This window comes from Cnephaeus nilssonii (assembly GCF_951640355.1).
Source record: "Cnephaeus nilssonii genome assembly, chromosome: 17".
Lineage (NCBI taxonomy): Eukaryota > Metazoa > Chordata > Mammalia > Chiroptera > Vespertilionidae > Cnephaeus > Cnephaeus nilssonii.
Genome location: NC_137088.1, coordinates 34,966,919 through 34,986,862, shown reverse-complemented (window position 1 = coordinate 34,986,862; position 19,944 = coordinate 34,966,919). Strand labels below are relative to the sequence as shown.

The window sequence follows — 19,944 nt, the reverse complement described above, 5'->3', positions numbered from 1 at the left end:
TATTGGGTCTATTAAGGCCCTGATGATAAGGTTTTTGGCAGTAGATGCTGTTTTGTCATTAGGGAATGTACAACTATTCTAGGATCCCTGAGCCCTTCATAAGAGCAAGGATATGTGTCCTAAGACCTTCAGCACTTTTACTCAGATAATGTGCTCTCTGGGTCTTCCCTTTAAAAATCAGCTTCACGTGGAATGTCCTGAATCTACTATCCCTAAGTAGTGGTGACACATCACTGTACTTTACCTTAGGCTTAACAACCATGTGCCACCTAGAATGAGATTATATTTTAATAAATATCTTCGCTGTGTATAACTTTTATCAAACATCTATCGTTTGAGGTCATTAATCCTTTTAAGATAAGGTTTTCTTAAGTCCATACAATAAGGTAAATGTCATTATTAATATGATGTAAAAGTTGGATAAGATACATGACCTTAGCTCATGATTAATGACAGAACTCAGAAAGTAGGTGAAATGAATCTAATATATGTCTCTACGGAAAGATTCTACAGCCCTGCATGATTTACGAGTCAATAGCTGTTGGTTACTTGTAGAGGATACAAAACCAAGCTCAGGGAAAGCAAACATTCAGAATGAAATCCAACAGAAAAAATAAAATGTATTTGTAGTTGTATACTTTGGCAACCTGATTGTCTAAAAAATTTGAATATTGTGTGTATATTAAAATTCTTCTTACTTTTTAATTGTTTAGGTTTGAAAAGAGCCAATTCTAAACCACAGATATACAAGAAGGCCATTTTCTCAAACAAGAGTCATCCTTTAACAGTAAGTAAACTCAGAATTTATTATACTAAATGATCTAAAGAATACATTTTTTTAAAAAAATAACATGAAAAGTCTTCACAGTATTTTGTTGTAAAATTTCTTACAGGGCTTTTATTTTGACTATCAGAATACTTTCTACTTTATAATTTACAAGTCGGTTGAGGGAGAGCACAGAAATTTATTTGTCTAAGACAAAACAAAGATAAGAAAGTGACATAGAAGTTGAGAAATAACTTATATCCTTAGAAATAAGTCTCAAGTACAAGTATATTATTTTAGGTTCCTGTGATACTTATAATTAAATAAAGATAAAAATTAAAATATTTTGCCTGGTTCCCTATAGGCCATGCAACCATGATTTTTGGTCACAAAGAAGAAAGTACCCCATATCCAATACTCCAGTTCCAGCTCCCAAAGGTCAAAGCTGGAATAATTTGAACAATAAAATAAATAACTATTGAATTAGATTATAGCTCTCCCATGTAAAATATTTATATATTCATGATTCCATACTGATATAAATAAATGCTGAATAAATACAGAAATGGAAAGAGAACTTTTCCTTACAGAGGAATTTAAATTAGTAAACATAAAAGGAATATGGGAAATAGAAAATTGCCACTAAAGAACCACAGTAATAATTGCTCCAGGCAAGATGAGTACTCAAATTGGTTCAAGTGTAAGGTGAAACCGAGTATGTGCATAACCTCAAAGTATCTCCCCCCAAATATTTATTAACTACAAAGGGAAAAATAGTGTCTTTACAGTGGGGAGTCCTGGCAGACATCACCTTAACCAAGTGATTAAGGTTAATATTGCATTAATAAGATATATTGAGCTCTGAAAAGGGCACGTCATGCCTTTGTTATTCTTCTAAAAAAAATCCATAACCTCGTCCTAGCTGGTTTGACTGAGTGGGTAGAGCATCAGCCTGCAGACTGAAGGGTCCCAGGTTCGATTCTGGTCAAGGGCACATGCCCAGGTTGCAGGCTTGATCCCCAGTAGAGGGTGTGCAGGAGGCAGACAATCAATGATTCTCTTTCATCATTGATGTTTCTATCTCTTTCTCTCCCTCTCCCTTCCTCTCTGATATCAATAAAAACATATTTTTTAAAAATCCATAACTTCAACTGAATCATGAGAAAATCCTTAGACAAACCTAAATGGAGAGACATTCTATAAAATACCTAACTAGCATTCATTTTTCTTTTTTCAGAAAAATTTAAAGAATATATTTTTATTGATTTCAGAGAGGAAGGGAGAGGGAAAGAGAGATAGAAACATAAATGATGAGAGAGACTCATCAATTGACTAACTCCTGCAGGACCCACACTGGGGATTGAGCCTGCAACCCAGGCATGTGCCCTGACTGGGAATCTGAACCATGACCTCCTGGTTCATAGGTTGATGCTCAACCACTGAGCCACACCAGCCGGGCCTGACCAGCATTCTTTAACAGTGTCAGGAGCATAAAGACAAGTATAGGCGGAAGAACTGTACATTACATACGTGCAGTATCTTATATATCCCTTATACCTCAATAAAGCTGTTTTTTTTAAAAAAAAGACTGAGGAACTACCACAGATTTGAAGGAGAATTAGGAGACATGAAACAAATGTAATGTGGGATCCTAGATTGGGTCCTGGAACTGAGAAAGGACATTAATGGAAAAAAACTGGTGACATCTAAGCAAAGTAACTTATAGTATTGTGCCAGTGTTAATGTATTAGTTTTGATCACTGTACTATGGTCGTAATATGTAATGTAACAGTAGAGGAAGCTAGATGAAGGGTACATGGGAACTCTACTATCTTGGCAACTTTTCTGTAAGCCTCAAATTATTTCCAAATAAAAAATTCTTTAAAAATAATATTGGAGTCACTAAATAATAATTCTTAAATTAGATTTTCACTGATTTATAGAGTGAGTTTCTGTTTGTTTACCAATCTTAGAACAGGGAGGAGCAGGGGCATTGTTTTCATAAAGAGTATCCTTTGAGCTGTGTTTCTTAATCCTGTCCATAGACTGCCATCCTTACCCCCACAAGTTTGATCTCCACTTAATACCTCAGCCAGTTACTTCTGGTCTCCTGGAAAACCTATGAGTGGGGAAATTCCACAAGACTCTGCCTCCTTGGGAACCACCTCTTAGCAAAGTTTTCAGTTGGTGATAAGCAGGGTCTGATTTGAATGTTCAAACCAAAACTGTGAAAGTATTTAGATCTCATTAATAATCTCTTGATCCACCGGTCTTCACTACCCAAGACAGCATTTGAACAAGAACTTAGAATTAGTAGTCTTATATTTAAATAGTGAAGATGAGAGAATATCATATTAACTTTTAGGTAAAATGTCTGGGAATTCAGTGAGTACAAGTAGTACTGAGAGAACTTTGATTCTTAAAGGAAATCAATAGCAACATTAAGTTTGCTTAGAAAATCAGTTTAAGTTTAGAAAAACCTACAGCCACTTTAAATCCAAAGACCAAGCTCTTGAAAGATGAAGTAAGTGGCAAGTATGTACTTTGGCATCTGAAAATGAGTATTTGGTTTGAATTTTAAGGGTTTGGGCATGAAAAATGAAATGCTAAGTATTAGGAATTCTTCCCCAGATTTTTTGCCAGTCTCTTGTGTGTTCAACCAATTTAGTAAATCACACTATTTCATAGGTTTTAGGTGAAACAAGAACAACAGAAGTTGTAGCTAGAGTAGTCAAATTCATAGAGACAGAAAGTAGAATGGTGGCTACCAGGGGTGTGTTGGGGAGGGGGTTGGGGAGTTAATGTTTGATGAGTATAGTTTGGGAAGATGGAAAAGTTCTGGAGCTGGATAGTGGTGATGGTTACAAAACATTGGGAACGTACTTAATGCCACAGAACTGTACATTTAAAAATGATTAAGATGGTAAATTTTTGTTAGGTATATTTTACCACATTTTTTTTTTTTGAGCAAAAAAGAAACAACAGAAGTCTTCAGCAGTTACATTTCGCTTCTTTGCTAGGGTGCCCAGTTATGAGGAGAATCTCTGCCTGTGGACATTTATCCTTAGGAATATATATGTTTTTAATCTAGAGATGATTCCCCGGACATCATTTTTCAACTGGCAGTTTAAATGGCTCCTATATCATAAATTGTGCGAATAAAAAGAAACCTGGTACACAGGAAACGGTAGAGCTGGGGTGGTTGGGAGAGTTATTTGTGGAGTTAATTTATAACTAAGACAAATGAATCTATAAAAAGAAGAAAAACCCCATAAGAATATGTTAACTGATGGTAAGGGAGAAAAAAGAGTTTAGATAAAAGATATCTGAACTTGTTTGGTCCCAGTGATTTTATGGCTGAAGAATTCAATTATAGGTGTACTGGGTGGAGCAAATCACTATTCTGTAAATTACTAATAGGACACAACGATCTTTATCATTTTCTGTATGTGCTTACATGCCAAGTTCAGTCTTGCTCTCTGTAAATGGACTCTCAGCCTACCTATACTGCTATGTATGAATTCAGGGCTTCAGGATTAGAACATAGATAACGTTTACTTTTAAAACCTGGGAAGCAGGTAGGTGATACATTTAGAAATAAGATTAGGAACTAGAACAAAATGACTTTGCTTTTGAATTTTGGCCATTGGATTTGTCTCATTTTACATTAAATTCCTTTAAGACATTTTTATTACCGAAAACTTGTGAAAATATTTTTTTTAAATTAAAAAAAACCCACACTTAATCACATATAAACTACTACTTCTTAAAATCAAAAGAGCAATCTCTTGTACAGGCAGGTATGTACTTTGGCATCTGAAAATGAGTATTTGGTCTGAATTTTAAGTGTATAGGCATGAAAAATGAAATGCTAAGTGGCTTTAAGCGATTTAAACTACTTCTGCTTAGCTTCTTACAGTTCTTGTTAGCATGTTTACATTTTTTGCTAACTGACAATTATAGTACATGTAGCATTTTTGCTTCTTTCACTGTTAGATCATTTAAATCTTTGTGTCCACTTGGCTTTCAAATTTGTCATAATGGCAGCATAATAGTTCATCTTAGTGATATCACATAATTTACTAAGCCAGTTTTAGGTAGTTTTTAGTTTTTTATTACTATACGATTACTATTTATTCTAATACCATTACATATAGTGAATATCTTCATGCACATATTTCACTTTTAAAAAAATTATTTTCTTTAGCTAAATTGCTGAAAGAGAAGTTTCTATGTCAAAGAGTTTAAGCAACTATACTACTCTTGCATTATTTGTTTTTATGACATTTCAAATTACTCTGAGGATATATTAGTAGCAAAATGAATAAAAACTTATTTCCAAAGCATACATGATCCCTATTTATTTAAATATATCATTTTTTAGCCAAGGATTTGTATGTGTTACAGTGAGATGAAAGTAGAGAGGAGTTTCACCAATTACTTAGATATCAGAAAAATATGGGATTTTTGATGGTTTAGGTGTTGGGTGAAAAGACCTACTTAATTGCAAGGAAGTTGTAGATTATTTCCTAAGGTTGTGTCAAATTTAAATAAAATGTAAAGACTGTGCTGTGGGTGTCTCATGGCCTTTAAGTCCACACCTTGCTAGTTGTTAGAAAGGAATGATTGCTTTAAAAATACAGCTTAAACAAAATAGGATGTCCAGAGCATTGTATACAATCCAGTTTTTTTAATATTAAATGTTTTAATTTGTGATTTAAATATTTGAGGGGAATATTGATTTTAGAATAAAGATAAAACAGAAAATTTGAAGATACAAAATTATGTGGTTAAATGTACTTACACAATAAGTAGGAAAAGATTATGGGTAATTGTCATTTTTTAAATTCTAAACTTTCATTTGGGGATTAAGTTACAGTTAATGACATGAAATAGAAATAACAGCTTTAGTACAGTGTATTGTATTTTTTAATATTAAATAAGAAATGTAATAACAATAAAGAGAATTTTAAAGAAAGAAATTATCTATAATCTTAACATCCTTATCCGAACTATTTTAATTTCTACAAGTTACCTTCCAGTTCTGAATACATATATATACACACATATTTTTATAAGTCTATGTAGTGTTTGAGAAAGTGAATACATTGCTATCCCTGACCCTCAATGTCTATAAAATTAAGGGATTCGACAAACAACCTCTAATCTCTTAGTGACTTCTAATCTCTTAAATAACTTTCAAATCTCTTTCGATTCAAAAACAATGTTTTAAAACATAGCTGTGTCTAAACTACATAATATTTTCTGGAAAAATGTATAAGTCCATCACATTGGGCACTATCTTTACTTAAAAATATCGTTCACAATTATAAAATGTAGAGGATTAATTCCTAAAAATTAAGCCTAAAAGAAAAATTTCTGTGATATAGAAACTATGAATTAGCAATTTGTTAAACTGTAGAATGCATGGTAGGGGGAGAGGTTTGATTATTTAAGATTTTTGAGTAATAATTTAAATAAAGCAGTGTTCTCAAAGTAGTAATAAAGCCTAATGTACAAGTATGTCTGATAAGAGGATACAAAAAATTTTGGTGATTACTTAATTTTCATTTATATTCCACACTTTCATTCTCATAAGAGAAAAATAATTTAAATCCTTTCATAATTTCTTAATTTTAATGTTTTCATTAGCTAGCACTATGTAAAATTATTGATTTTGGCACCTAGTTAGACTAGTTAGAAAAAATGTACATATCTTCATTATCTCCCCTTCCACAATTTTGTTTGCATTTTTTTTATATCTTATTGATTTTTTTTACAGAGAGGAAGGGAGAGGGATAGAGAGTTAGAAACATTGATGAGAGGGAAACATTGATCAGCTGCCTCCTGCACACCCCCTGCTGGGGATGTGCCCGCAACCAAGGTACATGCCCTTGACGGGAATCGAACCTGGGACCCTTCAGTCCACAGGCCGACGCTCTATCCACTGAGCCAAACCAGTTAGGGCTTGTTTGCATTTTTAAAAAATTGCTAATAATGAGCTCTATAGTCCTAGCTATAGCATGCCTAATTCTTTGAATATCTCCAATAACTTATATGTTACAAATATAATGTGCATAAATTCTACCACTATATCATATAGTACGAGATTAATAATTGAAAGCCACTATTATTCCATGCAACATAAGTGAAGCAACTATGATCTCTTTCATGTTATTTTAGTTTTTTTTCTCTTTACCTTCCTGAATTCCTTGTCTTTCAGTCCAGATCCTGTGATCTGAAATCATTTAAATTATTAAAAGTTTTATATTTTTAACCTTTTATACTTCCAGTAGACAGGATATAGGAAATTTAGTGACGTAAATTCTTTAATAATCTTTAAAAGTCATAAGACTTGTTAGCTGTGACTAGAAACAATTAGGAATAAATTTCAGGGAAATGCCATAATGGCATAACTTTTGTTTTCTTTTATTAGTAAGCCACATGGCTTTCCTCTCAAACCCAAGGAATACGTACTGTGGTCTTAAGATTTTAGTTTCATCAGCATCATAGAAATATATGTTTCCCTAAGTTTACTCACTATAATTTGTGATTACTATTTTTCTTATCTGCGAAGGAAGTACAACAGCTCCCACTGGGGAAATACCATGTTAAGTCAATCCTAAAATAAGAAATCTAAGGGAAAGGTCACATCCTAATAACTTGTGCAAATCTAAATTCCCATGGAGCTTTAAAATTATTTTGTAGGAGTATTAACAACGTGTTGTTGAACCTCTTCCAGATAGTGTCATAAAATTGAGAGCACTTTTGTGTACAGAAGTAACCACTGAAATATAAATACAGTTGACAAGATCTAATTTTTTTAGCAATTTATTTTGAAAAAAAAAACACAGAGAAATATGCCATGACTAATAAACCACAAAATATTTTTTGTTACTTTCACTGGAAATATCAGGAGTATTACTCAAGAAGTATTATAATAATTATCAATTTCCTTATCTGTTAAGATATTTATTGTGAGAATCAAAGATGAAATATACAAAGGGTGTAGAAAAATTTTACAGAATTATATATCTTTAAGGGATTACTACAATATTGCCTTTAATTTTTATCTTTTCTAAATGAAGACATCAAAATATACGGAGGACAATTAATTTATTGTCTCCCACTCAAGCTAAAAGTCACCAGTACACCCTTAACAGTATTCTACTCACTGATCAATCCAAGCCATTCTTTTCTTTTTAAAATATATTTTTATTGCCCTGGCCGAGTTGCCTCAGTGGATAGAGCATCGGCCTGCAGACTGAAGAGTCCCCGGTTTGATTCCGGTCAGGGGCATGTGCCGGGATTGGGGGCTTGATCCCCAGAGGGGGACGTACAGGAGACAGCCAATCAATGATTCTCTCTCATCATTGATGTTTCTATCTCTCTCTCCCTCTCACTTCATTTCTGCAATTAAAAAAAATATATATATATATATATAGACTAGTTATCCTATATAATAAAGAGGTAATATGCAAATTGACCATCACACCCTCACAAGATGGCTACCTATGACCAGGTCGGCAGGGGGGTTAGTGAGGGACAACCAAACAACTGAACAGCAGGCTGTGTGGGGTGACCAGGCCGGTGGGGGTGCTGGGGCTGTGAGGGGTGACCAGGCCAGCAGAGGGGAGAAATTGGGGGTGACCAGGCCGGCAGGAGGGGGCAATAAGAGGTGACTAGGCCGGTGGGGGGGCAGTTAGGGGTGACCAGGTAGGCGAGGGGTAGTTGGGGGCGACCAGGCCAGCAGGGGGGACAGTTGGGGGCGATTAGGCTGGCGGGGGGGGGGGGAGGGGCAGTGAGGGGCGACTAGACTGGTGGCGAACAGGCTGGCAAGGGGGGGCAGTTAGGGGCAACCAAGTCAGCAGAGGGGGGCAGTTGGGGGCAACCAAGCTGGCAGGGGGGGCAGTAAGGGGTGACCAGGCCGATGGGGAGGGCAGTTAGGGGTGACCAGGCTGGCAGAGGGGGCAGTTAGGCGATCAGGCCAGCACACAGAGGCAGTGAGGGCGATCAGGCTGGCAGGAGGGGGCAGTTAGGGGTGACCAGGTAGGCAGGCAGGTGAGCGATTAGGAGCCAGCGGTCCCAGATTGTGAGAGGGATGTCTGACTGCTGGTTTAGGCCTGATCCCCAGGATCGGTCCTAAACCGGCAATCGGACATCCTCCAGGGGTCCTGGATTGGAGAGGGTGCAGGCTGGGCTGAGGTAACCCCCCTCCTGTGCACGAATTTCGTGCACCGGGCCTCTAGTATATATATATATATATATATATATATATATATATATATATATATATATATATATATACACACACACACACACACACATACATATATATGTGTATATGTATGTATACACATATATATGTATGTATGTGTGTGTATATATATGTGTGTGTGTGTGTGTGTGTGTGTTGATTTCAGAGAGGGAAGGAGAGGGAAAGAGAGATAGAACCATCACTGATGAGAGGGAATAATTGATCAGCTGCCTCCTGCATGTCCCCTACTGGGGATCGAGCCCTTAATCCGGGCATGTTCCCTGACTAGGAATCAAAAGTTAATGCTCAGTCTCTGAGACACAGGCCAGGCCCAAGTCATTCTTTAAGAGGGTGGGATTTGAGTGAAAGCTGTTCCATCATGCTGAGTATAATATTTTGCCCAAAGGATTGCTTGTTTTCTAGGACATACTAATCTTTTTTTGAACATGTGTTGTTGGAACACGGTCTTGAATATTTATTTATTTATTTATTATCTACAAGAGGCCCAGTGCATGAATTCATGCATGGGTGGGGCCTGGCTGGGCTGGCCCTGATCGGGGCAGATTAGGGCCGGGTCTGTCAGGAGGAGGAGACGATGGAGGTTAGCTGGCCAGCCTGCCCCAATTGGGGCCCAATCAGGGCCAGGCCAGCTGGGGGGGAGGGGCCATGGGCGATTGGCCCGTGGGCCCTGCTCCCGATTGGGGGTGGGGCTGGTTGGGGGCGGGGCTGGCCGTGGGGAGGGGCTGTGGGTGGTATGCCGGCTGGACCACCCCCAAATGGAGTGAGGGGGCCTATTGGGGGCCAGCAGCTGGGGGGAGGGGCTACGGGAGGTTGGCCGGCCAGCCCCACCCCCAATTGGGCCATTTGCTGGCTTCAGTGGGCATCTAGCGACCAGTGGTTCAGATCGTTACAGCGTTCCTATCTCTGGCTTTTTATATATATAGATTTATTTATTTATTGCTTTAGAAAATGTACATCTTTATTCCTTAGACTCTACTTTGTTATTACCAATTAAAGCAGAGCTGAATTGTTTTTTGCCTTATTGACCTACTGCCATTAATTTTTTTAATAGTGATTATGTGTTTTGAGTACTTCAAGGATTATATAAGAACATACCTGGGTAGCTTCCTATTGAGACCCAATCTGTAGCAAGCCATTTGTTGAAGTTAATTAGATATTTATGCATTTAGTTATTTCAGTTTCACAATAATGTATTTACACACAATAAGAAATATAATTTGCTTAAATTCTTACCTATGTGATAAGTTCAAAGAATTTCTGCAACTATACAATACCTTATTCAGGAAAAACATTAAATTCCTTCATTGTATATGTTAGTTCATTTTTTAAATTTATTTTATGCACCAACATGAAAAGGGTGAGATGTAACAGATCACATATTCACCAGAGAAAGTACTAAGTGGAAGTAATCACACTTTTAAAAATGTAATGCCTCTGTGTCTGACAAAGTAGACTAACTTCCTTTAAGTTCCAGTCCTTTTTAAAGAGTAACTGACCTGGGATGAATGATGGCTAGAATGTGGTCGAGTGACTTGACTTTCATCCTTAGTGATACATGAAAGTTAAAAAAAAAATGTTGCCCACTTGTGTTCTCAATTTATGGAGTAACTGTTTTTACCCACCAGACTTTGGAATAAAAGTAATAGCAACAGCAAGAGTCTAAGACAAGTAATTTATTTGTACATTTCTGATCTCTGGTGCCAAAAGTGGTGGGGGAAAAGATCTTTTTATATATGAACCTACTGATTGCTGCTACTATAAATTTGTTTTTTTAACCAGTTTATTTCCATTTTTTTTTTTTTTAGTTCAGATTTTCTGTATTCCTCACTTGAGTTATTAGAGATTGTCCTCTGACTCAGCAGTCTACCATTTTCAGTTTGTCCTCCCAGTTGGCAGAGTTATCTTTCTAAAACACACTATGTTTACATTTTACCCCTCTTTCAGGGAGCATTAGAGACTTTGTGGTCAGCCTCCATCTATTTACTATCACAAATATTATGGTTAAGCCAAACCACACTGCTCAGTGTTCCTCTCACAGCATTGGGTTCATGACTGGAATGTGCCAATCATCATATTGTTGTTGATTTTTATAGTTTATGGAGTGAGCTTCTTAAGAACAGAGACTGTTTTCTGGGTATCCCTAGTACTTAATACAATTTCTAGCAAATATTATGAAAGTAATAAAACTATAAATGCTATTGAAATCAAATGATTCAGATATACTTTTATTTCTACTAATTAAGCATAGTATTAATAGCAGTCTTGCCTAAATATTATTTTAAATTTACCAACTAAAGATGCAAAGCCTGGTACAAAATGGAATTATATTAAGAGTTTCCATGATATAATATGTATTTAAAATTTTGTAAATTTAACCTTTGCATGGGCCTTTTATCAAATGTTGAAAATGAATCCATAAAAGCACATAGGTACCTTATTAGCTACTTCTTACTTCCATAATTTTAGGATGACAAATATTCAGTTTACAGACTGATTATGGGTTTTCAACTTCCTATATCATTTGAAGCAGGGCTTGTAAGTCAAGTAAAGGACTATAATAGTTATTTATACTGAGATTTCTTTTGCTCCTATTTGTATATGTTATTTATTAAATAAATACGTATTGAGCTACTTTTATATATCCAGCAGTGTTCTAGACAAAATAGAATTATGAGATATTCTTGATCACAGTCTTGTCTCAAAGACAAAGACAATACACACACCACATGAAATAATTAAATAATAGAGCAGGGCAATGTGTCACTGAGGAAAAATATGTAGTAAAAGTTCATAGAAGACACACGTAAAGAGCTGGAATAGTCAGCAGTTGTTTGATGAATGGTTGTACTTGAGCTGAACCCTGAAAGTAAAGATATGAATACATGAGAAAGAAGAAGATGAAAGTTTTAAACATGAGGAACATCATGGGGAAAGAATTTCAAGATATCGATGGGCACATTATATTCTACAATCAGTGGCACAATAACATAAGGAGAGGACAAGGGCTAACTTTGGATACAAAGTCCATGTGGAATGTGGACTTTGTCTAGGAGGCATTGGAGAACTTGAAGAATTGGGGGTAGGAAGTGGTATGATAAAAGCAGCTCTGTTTGGAATGGGCAAGTGAAAGAGATATTTTGATAACTTATTTGGTGACTGAATAAAACAAAGAGGGTGAAAGAAAACGAAGAATAAAAATGAACTTTTGGTCAATGTAGAGTGATAGAGGATTTTAAAAGAAATATAAAAAAAGAAATATGGAAGAGAGACTCTTTTTGGAGAAGAAAGTTGAGTTTTATTTCAGACTTGTTGAATTTGAAGTGAAGGTGGAATATCTCAGTAGAAATATCCCAGAGAGATGTGAAGATATGGGACCACACCTTGATTCAGAGGTCAGAACTAGACATGTTGATTTGGGCCCAGTTAGCATAGAGTAAAGAATGTGTTGAAAGCTAAAGTCTTAAGAAACAACACAAAGGTAAAGTTTAAAAGAGGAAGATAGATCTATTTTTAATATTTTGAGGAACCTCCATATTTTATTCCATAGGGGCTAAACCAATTTACATTTCCACCAACAATACACAAGGGTTCCCTTTTTCCCACATCCTTGTTATCTATTGTCTTCTTTTTTAAAAATTTATCTTTATTGTTGAAAGTATTACAGATGTCCCCCTCCCCTTTTTCCCCCTATTGACCACTCTTATCCCCACCCCATCCCCTCATCAGGCCTTCACTTGTTATTTCTAATATATATATATATATATATATATATATATATATATATATATATATATATAAAATTTAGAAACATCGATGAGAGAGAAACATCGATCAGCTGCCTCCTGCACACTCCCTACTGGGGATGTGCCCGCAACCAAGGCACATGCCCTTGACCGGAATTGAACCTGGGACCTTTCAGTCCACAGGCTGACGCTCTATCCACTGAGCCAAACCGGTTAGGGCTCTAATCTTCTTAATGATAGGCGTCCTAACATGTGTTAGGTGATATCTCATTGTGGTTTTTATTTGCATTTCCCTAATGATTAGTGATGAGCTACTTTACATGTACCTGTTGGCCATTGGGTGTCTTCTTTGGGAAAATGTCTATTTAGTTCCTCTGTCTGTTTTTTAAATGGATTTTTTTTTGGGGGGGGGGAGTGATTGTTGTTGTTATTGAGTTGTATGAGTACTTTATATATTTTGGATATTAACCCCTTATCCAATAGATACTTTGCAAAAATTTTATCCCATTCTGTAGGTTGCCTTTACATTTTATTAATTGTTTCTTTTAGTGGTTGGAATACTTAAGTTCTAATATCTTAGCAAGTTTGATAATTATAATACAACTAGAGGCCCAATGCATGAAATTCGTGCAAGAGTAAGTCTTCCTTCCCCCTGCTTCTGGCTCCTGGCACCAGCTTCCCTCTGGCAACTGGGACCCGGGCTTTCCTCGCAGCCCCAGTTTCATCCGGAAGGTTGTCCGGAAGGACGTCCAGTCTAATTAGCACATTACACTTTTATTATTATAGATATTATTGTGCATTAGATCTCTAGAACTTATTTATTACCTGTTGAAAGTTTGTATGTACCCTTAAACAGCATTTGTCCTGTCCCCTTATCCCTGGTAATGACAGTTTACTCTGTTTTTACAAATTTGACTTTTTAATTTTACTTTTTACTAAAGGCCCAGTGCACAAAATTCATGCATGGGTAGGGTCCCTAGCGGCTGCCGGCTGCCGGCTGCCGGCTGCCGGCTGCTGGCTGCTGGCTGCTGGCCGGGGGCTCCCCTTCCTCAGCTGCCAGCTGCCGGCCGGGGCCTTCCTCCATTCCGCGCCGCCCTCTGGTGGTCAGCACACGTCATAGTGAGCGATCAAACTCCCAGTCGGTCAAACTCCCAAGGGGACACTTTGCATATCAGGCTTTTATATATATAGATAGATTTATTTTACAAGTTTGGCTTTTTTAGATTTCACATATAAGTGAGATAATAAAGTACTTGACATTCTCTTTTGACTTATCTCACTTAGCATGATGTGTTCAAGGTTCATCATGTTGTTCCAAATGGCAGAGTGTCCTTCCTTCTCATGGCTAAATAATATTCCATTGTGTGTTTATATACGTATACCACATCTTCTTTATTTGTCTGTCTATGGGCAACTAGGTTGTTTCTGTGTCTTGGCTATTGAGAATAGTGATGCAGTAAACATGGGAGTGCATATCCTGTTTTCATTTCCTTTGAAGATATACCCAGAGTGGAATTTCTGGATCATATGATGGAAATGATACTTATGCAATATGATTGAGGGACTAAATATGCTATAGTGGCAATTATATTATCCTATATAATAAAAGCCTAATATGCTAAGTGTCCGGTCGGCAGGTCGGCTGTTCAACCAATCAAAGCGTAATATACTAATGATATGCTAAGGCCACTCAACTGCTCGCTATGACATACACCTGACCACCAGGGGGCAGACAGTCAACCGGTCGACCAGTCACTATGACTTGCCCTGACCACCAGGGGGCAGGTGCTCCAACCGGTAGGTTAGCTTGCTGCTGGGGTCTGGCTGATTGGGACTGGGTAAGATGGGCCAGACATGCCCTTGAGTCTTCCTGCTGTCCCTCCCCGGCTGGCCAACCTCCTGCGTCCCTCCCTGGCCCCGATCGTGCACCGGAGGGGTCCCTTGGCCTGGCCTGTGCCCTCTTGCAATCAGGGACACCTCGGGGGATGATGGAGAGCTGGTTTCAGCCTGATCCTGAAGGCCAGGCTGAGGGACCCCACTGGCACACGAATTCGTGCACCAGGCCTCTAGTAGTATATAAGTATATCAAATTAACATGTTGTACACCTTAAATTTATATGATGTTATATGTCAAATATATTTCAATTAAAAAAAAGGAAGATGAGAGAGTAGAAAAAGTAGTATCATTGATGCCAGATGAGAAGAGTTTTAAGAAGAGGAAAAGGAGCCCTAGTTGGTTTTGCTCAGTGGATAGAGCTTCAGCCTATGGACTGAAGGGTCCCGGATCCAATTCCATTCAAGGGCACATGCCTGGGTTGTGGGCTTGATCCCCAGTAGGGGGTGTGCAGGAGGCAGCTGATCGGTGATTCTCCCTCATCATTGATGTTTCTATCTCTCTCGCCTCCTCCCTTCCTCTCTGAAATCAATAAAAAATTTTTTTTTAAAAAAAGAAGAGGAAAAGGAAAACACCTATCACCTCTTGTGTACCTGCCATTATAATAACTTTACATATATAATCTTATTTAATCCTCCCAATAGCCCTGTAAACTGGGAATTATGATTATCCCTATTTCACAGGTGAATGAAGTTTAGCATCCTACCTAATAAAATGGTAATATGTAAATTACCATCACTCTGCTACGCCCACGATTGGGCCAGCGGGAGGCGCAGGGGGCAGGACTCAGGGTGGCCGGGGTAGCTGATTGGGCCAGCGGGACGCTGAGCTCGAGTCGCCAGCGGTGGCGCAAGCTCAGCGTCTGCGCCATGGCTGTGCTGCGGAACAGAAGGGGCCTCTGGGGCAGCGAGCTCACGTCCCGCCGCGGACCATCAAAAGCAGGGGAGCTGGGTGCCTGTCTGCTCCGGCACCAGCGGACAGGCACCCAGCTCCCCCACGATCAACAGCGAAAGCGTGTAGGGGACCCTACATGTGCATGATTCAATCATGCACTGGGCCTCTAGTGATTAAATAATTTGCTACTATGAAGTGGAATCTGGATTTAAACTGAAGTCCTTCTGACTTCCGAGATTACTTTTTTCAAAAACTGAAATATGTAAAATGACAATGAAAAGTCAGAATAGAAAAAGGAATAAGGCCATTCACAGTTGCAAGGAGGAGATCACAGTTTAATATTACAGCTTAAGTGTAGTGGTACGAATGGATATATCAGGGAGCTTAGAAGGTAATAGGTAGTTTTCCATCTTTTGTGAATGAAGGAGGGAATGACTTTAGACCACTGAGGATTTGGGCAGTGAATAGGACAATTCTACTGGAGCAGTTGAATCAAGTAGAGTAAGGAAGAGTGCAAGTCAGTGGTGAAGGAGGAAATATTGTAGGGGTGAGGTCTCAGATTAGACATTTAAAAAGAGACAGACCCTCTAAGGAAAGACTGCTTCCACTAAGTTTGGAAGAAAGGGTAATGAAGTTAATGTGATGATTGTCCCAGTGGAGAACAAGGAAAGGTAAATGAGAAAGGAGTCAGTCAAGCATAGGTTTATAAAAGCATTAATTATAATGATACTTCCAAAGTTGGAAGAAAGCACATAAAAATATAGATGTGGCAGTTTAAGTGTCCTTAATCAAGTCACTTTCTCTCTTCCAGCCTCTGTTTTCCCATACATTAGACAAATTAGGTTAGATTAGATGAATTGATCTTTAAGGACCCTTCCAATACTTAATTTTCTAAGCATTCATAGATTATGGCAATAATATAGTTTTATATATCAAAGGAACTTGTATGATAACTAAAATTAGAGATACAAAGGAAATTTTTAGAATTTAAGTCTACAAGTCAGAGTTTCTGGATATATCCTTTTTTCCCCTTATTAAAAAGTATTAAAATGTCTGAATGTATTACTAATTGTAAACCATCTTGAAAGCAAGGAACTATATTCTATTTTCTGATGTATCCTTAGCATCCAGCATAACGCTTGATACATAATACTACTCAATAAATATTGATTGATGTAAGTTGAATCACAAAATAAAATGTCACCAATAAGGAGGCTTTGAATAGTACTCTTCCCATTCTTTTTCTCCTCTTTAATCTCTCGTCTCAGTCTTTTCCATGACAATTCAGGGACATGTTAATTGTGTGGTTAGTCACTATTCATGTAGTGCCTTGTTTTTATATAACTTTAATTGTTTTTTTAATTTGGTTGCAATGTTGATTTTCTTTATAAAAAGGGAACTAAACTTGGGAAATTAATGGACATTTAATTGGAAATCCTAGGAATTTTCAAAAATATATTTTGTAGTAACTTAAAATTTGTAGTATTCTAGTTTCCCATCTATTTTTAATTTGAATATTTCCAAGCATATTTCCTTTATGAAGAGGAATTGTGTTTTATATTACGGAGGGAAAATGATTTAGAAAAAAACCACAGAAATCTGTTTATGAACAAATTTAGTGATGCTGGTGTAAGAAAAAATAAAGCCACAAAGTCCTTCCAAATTTAGTAACACTTCCCATCTTAAACACATGATTTCAGTTGTTTCTGGGCTAGCTAAAGGTTACAAAATGTCACCATAATACCATTTACTTCCTTATAGGTTCTTGCTACCTCCCCCACACCCCTAAATATGGTAGAAGGAGTTGTAAAAAACCCTGTAGGATGACAATATAGTTTATTACACTTTTAGTTAGAAGTATTCTGCCAAAATGAGCTGAGAATTAGAGGAAGTAGATTTAAATTTACAACAGTCTAGTAATACAGAATATATTTTTTCCAGACCACTCAAACAACAAACCAATTTATAACTTTAATGCTTCATACAATGGAAAAATTACAGCTGTAACAAAATCAACAAAGACATCTCTGGTTAGTGTTCTTAAATGGGAAAATTAACTGCAGGAATATATTTCCAAATACAGGTTTTTGTATACTCTATACTACTTCCCGAATATTATCAATTTTCCCTCTTGCTATTCGGTGAGTCACTGATTCTTCTCATCTTTCTGATGCGGAATTAGAGCCGGAGTTGACATTTCACTGTTAGCCTACTTTATCTTCAGTGGTCTGGCCATTGGAAGATGTCTTTGTTTCTCTTTCATTACTAAGCTTCAACTTGTAGATTGTCTTCTCTTTCCCTGAGGTACAGAGAGTATTCTTTTACATGGGATACATGAAAATGCAAATTTTAATAAGTGGCTGTTTGATTGTTAGGTAGAAAGTAAAATATTGGGCAGGACAACCAAGTATGCAAAAGCTGAATGTTCAGTGGAAACAGCAGTTATTCTGGGTTTTGAGTCCAGCTAGTAGCATGTCTTAGGGAATCAGCCATCCTGTGAACATATGGACTTGAAGGTGAATGATTTTATATTTGTCCCTTAAAAGTTCATTCAATTTTAAGTATTTTGCCTATTTTTTTCAAAATATGCACTTCGCAGAATTATTTTTTTAAAAATGACAAATTTACTATGATATACATACATATAAGTTATGTCAAAATAGGTTATTTTATAATTTAAAATGAGAGGTAGGGTGAAAAAAATCAAGTGGTAAAAAAAGGAAGCTGATTGTTTAGTCCAATTTGCTTCTTCCTCTTCGGGCTGCTGTTGATTTTATTTTAGCTATTCTGTTAGCCTGACCATAGGCGGTGTCACAATTCTTTTACAATCTTCTGCACTTAGAAAGTTAGAACCACCTATAAATCAGTAGTCTGAGTGGAATCTTGGCAGATGAGGTCTCAGTCAGGAAACAAGCATTTTGTTTATATTTAGATAATTTGAGAGCCTGGCCTCTGGGCATTTGGTACTGAGTCCAGAAAAGAGAAGCCCGAAGAACAGAATATTTATTATGAATAGATGTCACCTTTCTCCTGTCAGGGGCTTAATTCCAAACAGCCAGAGAAAAAGCTAAAAACATTGTCTCTTTCAACTTAACTTGGCAAGGTTTGTTTTAAAGACAGTCAGGAGCCCAAATAAAAAGTGAATGAAGACCACAGCAGAGAATGTAAGATGACAGCTGGCATGAATACTTTTTTGGCCCTGCTGAGAAAGGCTGAGACCCAAAGTCTGAAGAGGTAGAAAGAGTGATACATGTTCCCCAGTACAGTTGAGTTACATTTCGGAAAGTCCTTTGAAACATAGTCATTTCACAAAAGAGGTGTTAAAATCCCAAGGTTTTTCAGCCACAACTGCCATTTGCTTCTATTAGAATTACTCATCAAGTTGAAAAACAAAGCAAATCTTATCTTACCTAATAATAGACAAACATGTAAATTGACCATACCTCCGCTACGCCCACAGCCAATCAGGAATGTGTATGCAAATTAACCCAGCAAAGATGGCTGGTTAATTTGCATATGCAGGTGCAGAGCAGCTGGGCGGGGTGGGGCACCTGCTATGAGGGGGAGGGGGACGGAGGGAGCTACAGGAGCGGTGCTCCAGCTGGGAGCGAGGACTTGCAGGCTCCTGGGCGGCCCAGGCGCAAAGCCAGGGGAAGGAAGGCCTATTCTTGCACGAATCTTCATGCAACGAGCCTCTAGTATATTAAATAAAAGAATTCTTGCCTGGCTGGCATGGCTCAGTAGTTGAGTGTAGATCTATGAACCAGGAGGTCACAGTTCGATTCCTGGTCAGGCCACATGCCTGGGTTGCAGGCTTGATCCCCGGTGTAGGGTGCGCAAGAGGCAGCCAATCAATGATTCTCTCTCATCATCGGTGTTTCTGTCTTTCTCTCCCTCTCCCTTCCTCTCTGAAATCAACAACAACAACAAAATTTTAATAATAGTAATAATTCTTTAGTATCTAAATGTCATTGGCAAAGCTTTGTTTTCCCTTGTAAAGCCTGTGTACTATAAGGTAAAAATTGAAATAAATAGTGTTAAATTCTGCTCTTAGGACCTAATTTGTAGAACAATCGTACTCTGTCCTTGAGTCTGATAGTCATTTAATCACTTATTATCCCGTCCACTTGAAGGGGATAAAAAGAATAATAAGAAATCAGAATATTTAGATTTGTAGTTCAACTGTTTTCATTGATCCTTCAGGCCTTTAACATTCATCACTAAGGATGATTAATATTTAACTTGAGCCATAAAATTAAAGTTTGTACTGCTTGATAGGCCTGAACCAGCTACAGGGAACTCTATAATTCCAAAATAAACAGATAGACTAGATGATTAGTAATACACTTATTACTTCTAATTCTTGAGA

The 19,944-nt window shown here is 37.4% G+C and overlaps 1 protein-coding gene across 4 annotated transcripts in view; it reads left to right on the top strand.

Annotated features, from left to right (window-relative positions):
• Nucleotides 1–19,944, top strand: part of PPARG (peroxisome proliferator activated receptor gamma) — a 142,266-nt gene that overhangs the window by 26,843 nt on the left and 95,479 nt on the right. For all 4 annotated transcript variants that reach the window (XM_079794990.1, XM_079794992.1, XM_079794993.1 and 1 more), the window contains exon 2: nucleotides 714–787. The gene's annotated coding sequence lies outside the window, so the exon portion shown is untranslated. The remainder of the gene's footprint in view (nucleotides 1–713; nucleotides 788–19,944) is intronic.